This window comes from Urocitellus parryii, chromosome 4, assembly GCF_045843805.1.
Source record: "Urocitellus parryii isolate mUroPar1 chromosome 4, mUroPar1.hap1, whole genome shotgun sequence".
NCBI lineage: Eukaryota > Metazoa > Chordata > Mammalia > Rodentia > Sciuridae > Urocitellus > Urocitellus parryii.
Genome location: NC_135534.1, coordinates 173,428,109 through 173,434,440, shown reverse-complemented (window position 1 = coordinate 173,434,440; position 6,332 = coordinate 173,428,109). Strand labels below are relative to the sequence as shown.

Sequence of the window (6,332 nt, the reverse complement as noted above, 5' to 3'; positions counted from 1 at the left end):
GAGATTCATGGCTTTGTGGAGATGTAATGTTTCATGGAAGAGTGAAAGGAGAGTCAGGGAGCAGGGCACAAGTTGGGTGGTCAAGAAGCACTGATAGCAACTCAGATGTCCACCAATAGAGGAAGAGATATACATGTTGCTATACAATCACCAATAACAGAATATTATACAACAAAGAAAATTAAGGCACAACAGGTACCTGTAACAATATGGAGAACATTTGAAGGCACAGAAAGCAATATAGTAGACTCTATACAATATGATTCCAGTTTTTTGGGGATTGAGGATTGAACCCACTGGTGCTTAGCGACTGAGCCACATCCCCAACTTTTTTTTTTTTTTAAACACTTTTTAGTTGTAGTTACACATAATACCTTTATTTATTTGTTTTTGTGTGGTGCTGAGAATGGAACCCAGGGCCTTACACGTGCTAGGTGAGCGTTCTACCACTGAGCGACAACCCCAACACCCCCAACTCTTTTTATTTTATTTATTAATTTATTTTAAAATATTTTTTAGTTAGAGGTGGACACAATATTTTATTTTTAAGTGGTGCTGAGGATCAAACCCAGTGCCTCACACATGATAGGTGAGCACTCTACCTCTGAGCCACAACCCCAGCCCTCTTTTTATTTATTTATTTATTTTTTGTGGGGTGTCGGGATTGAACCCATTTATTTTTTATTTTGAGACGGCCTCACTAAGTTGCTGAGGCTGGTCTTCAGCTTCCCAAGTTGCTGGGATTACAGGCATGTGCACCCAGCTTGATTTCAGTTTTACAGATGAAAATCAAGAAAAATTAATATATCCTTCAGGGCACATACATGTATGTGATAATACTGCTGAAAAAAAAATGATTTCCCCAGGGAGATAGGGGTGTTACCTAGAGCTCAAAGGTATTGTAAGCTTTTAATAATTTTCTAGTTCTGGGGCTGGAGGTAAATTTATGAATGTTATGCTTGTGTTTAGATGTGCTAAAACATTTAAAATTTGTTATGTGGTGATATATATTTATGTATGTATGGATCATGTAAATGTGATATGTATTTTTGTATGCATGGGTCATGTATCTAAAAACACAAAGAATAGCTGCAGAGGGCTGGGGATATAACTCGGTTGGTAGAGTGCCAGCACTACAAAAAAAAAAAAAAAAAAAAAAAAAAAAAAAAAAAAGAATAGCTGCAGTGTAAGAATTGGGGCTGGGGGCTAGGCATGGTGGCTCACTCCTATAATCCCAGGAACTGAGGTGGCTGAGGCAGGAGGATCACAAATTCAAGTCAGTCTCAAAATAAAACATAAAAAGCAGGGAATGTGGCTCACTGGTTAGGCAACCCTGAGTTCAATCCCTGGTACCAAAAAAAAAAAAAGGATTGGGGTTGGGGGTGACAAGTAGGGCCTGCTAAAATCACAGAGAATCCAGGGATGGAGGGGAGAGGCTTATGTCTGATGTCCATGCTGAGAGGAACAGAGTCAGGGGAAGCAGGGCCAACAGTGATCAGGGAAGGGCTGACAGTCAGCTGTACAGGGCCTCCCTCTTTGATCCTGTTGCATTCCTTTCCCCTCTCAGCTTCAGTGGTCCCATGAGCATGAGGTGGCCTTTTTCATTCCTGATATTTCAGAGGAACATGATCCTAAGACTTCAATCACATGAGAGGCAGGTCTCTGGGTCCTGCCCTCCTCTATCCCTCACCAAACACTCTGGCATCCTCATGTTCTCGGGAGGTGGCTCTGGAGGTGTTACTAATCAGTGTGGGGTGTTTTTCACTCAACTGGGGATAGAAATCATGAAAAGGCAAAGAAGAGCTCTTTCTGATGATCCCAGCTCTTAGTGTTAACAGCTAATCTGAGAATTCTTTAGCTCAGTTGAGATAGAAATCACAAAGAGGCAAGCAATACCATCTGAATGAGGCTTTATTGGGGTGTGTGCTTGAGTACAAGGGAGACAGTGCATGGACAGGTTTCCTAAACCGTTTGCTGAGGACACCAGGAGCAAAGCTAACACAGAAGGGGTGGGATCCGGCAGGCACAGTCAGCTGTTGCACACTGAGCTCAGAATTTCTGCACACTTGATCTTTATTCTCAGCACCAGGTTTTTCCCTTGACACTGGGATCTGTACATGTGCACTCAGTCTGTCTGCACTCAGCTTGCAAAAATGAAAGAGGTGCTTACTCTGCTACCCCAAGGTCAGTTAAGTTCAGGCCCATTGTACATGTAAAGGTTGCTGGAAAGCTTGGGGAAGGAGTGAGCAGCTCCTGAACTTGGTCATTGGTGGAAACAATTATTCAAAAACAACTTACATTGAGCAGGAAACCTTGGTGGGGGAAGCAGGGCCCTCCTTGCTGTTTCAGAAGCAGGACAGCCAATAGGTCCATCTGCCTGCTTTCCACTGCCCTGCCACAACCTTGTAGGTTTATTGCCTGTACCTATTTTAGGTTCGGGTCCCAATGTCAGGCTCTGATGAGTCCTGACCGCAGTCACAGAGCAAGTCTTCCTATTCTCTCAGCAGACACTGGTTGAAAGCCTACAGTATGGCAGATGACATTCTAGTGTTGAGGATATAGGCACAAGGAAGACAAACAAAAGTCCTTGTTCTTACTGAACTCACATCCTGTGCAAAATATATGGTATACTAATGATAGACATTAAGAAGGAAAATTAGGAAGGGGGAATGGGAAGTGTGGGGAAGTGAGAAAAACAGAAAGCCTCACTGAGAAGACGATTTTGAGGAAGGACCTGGAGGGGCTGAAGGATGAGCCATGTGAACACATGAGGAAAATGTATGCTAAGCTGAAGAAATGGCTGGTGAAAAGCCATAAAGAAGGAAGTTAAGAGGGGCTGCTGAGCTGGAAGGGAAAGAGGGAGTGGGAAGTGGAAGAAGATGAGGTCAGAGAAGTGAGTGGGTGGACTGAGGACAGGCCCAGGGGAGGAGAGGACAAGGGTTGGGCAGGAGTGAGGGAAGAAGTCTCTAGAGAATGGCAGGTCCTAGTGCAGGAAGGAAGCAGCAGGTATGGGTGAGATGGGGATCACAGAACATGGGCTCTTTTTTTATTTTTTCCTTTTCATTTTTTTAGATGTTGATGGATCTTTATTTTATTTTTATGTGGTGCTGAGAATTGAACCCAGTGCCTCACACATGCTTGGCAAGTGCTCTACCACTGAGCCACAACCCCAGCCCACCTTATGGGTTCTTGCTCTTGGCTTTGGGAATGTGTACCCCCCCACATACCCACATTTCTTTCCTCCATTCTCCCAATCCCAGCACAGACTGGTTATGTGATCTGAATAGTACCCTTCCACTCTCTGGGCCTTGGTTTCCTGTCTATTCAATGAAACTTGGATCTGTTAGTGTCTGCGGGTCTCCTAGCTCTGACTTCTGGCACTTTGTAGCCTCATGCTATGATCCCTCTCCATCCTGCCCCTTCTCCAGCTGAGATGGGGATAGCAATGGGACAGGAACAACTCCTAGTCCCAGGTAAGACCCTTCCAAGGTTTTGCAAAGGTTTGATCCTCTGCCTGGTGATCTCAGCTTGGCCAAGACCCTTTTATTCCCTGTCTGGCTCACTCTCTCTTTCTCCTAGGGCTTCTAAGGAAAAATAGCAGTACCCTGATCTGGCTGGTTTTACAATTTCCTCTTTCAGATGGGTTCCTGAAGTTTAGGTAGCAGCAACCATTTTAGGCTCAGCCCTAGGGCTCATAAAGCTGTGGCCACTCCCAAAAGTGCAGCCCAATTTTGGCTCCACACCCATTTCAACGCTGGTCTTAGAGTGGGAACAGTAGAGCATAGTGATCTCAGCCATTCTGCATATAGCAGGGGCTTATGCTGAATACACCGAAGCCAGCCTGCCTGGATTCAAACATCTACTCTGCCACTTACTAGCCATATGACCTCAGTTAAGATGGGATAATAATCTCATTTTACAGAGCTGCATGAAGACAGGGGAGTATATATGTTTGCTGTTAGCACTATGCACCCTCTTGTATCTTCATGTCGTCAGGCCCATCTTATAAGGAAGCTAGAGAGATGGGCCGTACAGGGGACTCTAGCCTTATCAATGTGTCTCTGAAGCCTGTGCATTAACCTGGTACCTGAAGATGTGACCTTAACTAGTTTGTTTGGTTTTAAATTGTGAAATATATTTTGTAAGCAAGGGTACAAATAACACATAGGAACAGTGAAAATAACAATAAAACACTTAGGAAATAACGACCAGGTGCAGGGGCTGGGTTGTGGCTCAGTGGTAGAGAACTTGCTTAGCATGAATGAGGCACTGGTTTTGATTCTCAGCACCACATTAAAAAAAAAAAAAAAAGTCCAACAACAACTAAAAACAAAACAAAAGAATAACCAGGTGCAGTGGTGCATGTGAATAGTTCCAGCTACTAAGGAGGCTAAAGCAAGAGGATTAGATTGCTTGAGCCCAGGAGTTTGAGGTCAGCCTTGGCAATATTGGGAGACCCTGTCCTAAAGCAAACAAACAAAACAGTAACAAAAAACAATAAAACTTCCCAAATTTAAAACAATCTAACACTTCAATGTCTACCACTGAACTTTGCGTGGATTATTTAACCTTTCTAGGCCTTAATTTCTTTACCTGTAAAGGAGGATCATGGATAATGAAGTTCAGTGAAAGTGAAGTGCTTCCGGTTTAATTCTGCCACTAGCATTACCATGTGATGTAGCAAGGCTGGGTGGAGTTTGCAAGAGTTCACAGTCCTGGGATTCTTGTTTGTGTCCAGGGGCCAAGGTAGAAGTGCTAGAGGGCATCTGTAGAAGTTACTCTGGGTCCTGGGGGAGGACTGGGTGAGTGGAGGCTGTAGGCTGGGTCAGGGATTGAGGGAGAAGACACAAAACTCAGAGCCACATACACCCAGGCACACTTGAGGCCATAAATCTTGAACTGAGTCTCCAGGGACCCAATAAGGCTGATAAGCAGAATTCCTCAGATGAGGGCTGCAACAGGTCATGGGATGAGCCCTGCCAGGCCCTTGAAGAATGTGTTCCTGCCTCCATTCTGTCATTCCCTCATATTTGTCTTGGCCTCTGGCTCTAGGTCAGGGGATAGCAAAGAAAAGATGATGCACCAGGCCACTCTTGTTTACCAGGGACATGAGGTGGGTGTGCTGCAGAAGCAGAGAGCCATGGTAGAATAGGAAGCAAGGCAGACAGTGGATGGAGGCGCCACTCCTCAGCTCTTCCACCCTATTCTCAGCTCCCTGTCCCCTTGATGATAGAAGGTTCAGGGCTTAGTCCTTGTGCCTCTTCTCTTTCCCTGCCCTCCAGTTATGATCTCATCAGCCTTTAAATACCATTATATGCAACAGATCCCCAAATTAGATCTCTAGCCCAGTCCAAACTCCAGACTTCAGACTCCCATGTACAACCACCTACCGGACAGATTTTCATCCCCCAAACCTGCTCCTCCCACATTCTTTCCTATCTCAGTAAATGGCAAATTCAGTCTTCTAACTGCTCAGGCCAAAAACTTTGAAGTCATTCCTGACTCCTCTCTCTCACATCCCACTATCCCACATGTCAGTAAATCTCTTAGGTGTTACCTGCAAATGTATCCAGAATACAACCACTTTCACCACCCCAGCTCAAGTCACTATTGTCTGATTTCAGCAGTGATCATCTTCTTTTTTTTTTTTCCACCTCTCCAGTGCTAGGGATCAAATCCAGGGCCTCATGCATGACAGGTAAATGCTCTACCACTGAGCCATATCCCCAGCCCTACAGCAGTGGTCTTCTGATGGTTTTCCTAAACCTCTTCCCTTGCCCAGGCATCTAGTCTCAATACAGAAGCTAGATGATTATTTTTAAAAATGTGTGAGATCTTTCTTGTCCTAAATCTTCCAGTGGCTGACAAGGCCTGACACCAACAAATTGTTACCTTTCTGATCCCTGCTACTCTCCCCTACAGCCCGATGGCCTTGCTGTTCCTTCACGGTGCATGTTTCCACTGTAGAACCTTTGCAATGGCTGTTCTCTCTGTCTGGAATAGTCTTCCTTCAGATATCTGCATGCCTTATGTTTTTCCCCTGTGCCTATGTTCTGTACACCAACAAGTAGAGAGAAGGCAGTATTAAAAAAAGGAATGCAAATGTGATAAATTTTAAATACACTGGTTATAAATGCCACTCAAATGTTTTAAATAAATAGTTTTCCTGAGGCAATGTGAACACTCCCCCACCCATCTGGTTTGGGGATCCATACTGCACCCTAGTGGTCATTGTGGGAAAAGTCCTATCCTCTGGTTATTCTGCTTGGGGTCATAGATATAAGCTTTGTTCCCATTTGACCTGACCTGGGCCATCTTGCTCCAGGGACTCC

The 6,332-nt window shown here is 44.6% G+C and overlaps 1 protein-coding gene across 1 annotated transcript in view; it reads right to left on the bottom strand.

The window, feature by feature from the left end:
* Positions 1–2,600: 2,600 nt before the first annotated feature.
* Nfx1 (nuclear transcription factor, X-box binding 1) overlaps positions 2,601–6,332 on the bottom strand; it is a 67,299-nt gene continuing 63,567 nt past the window's right edge. The window contains exon 25 of the transcript XR_013343439.1: positions 2,601–6,053. The gene's annotated coding sequence lies outside the window, so the exon portion shown is untranslated. The remainder of the gene's footprint in view (positions 6,054–6,332) is intronic.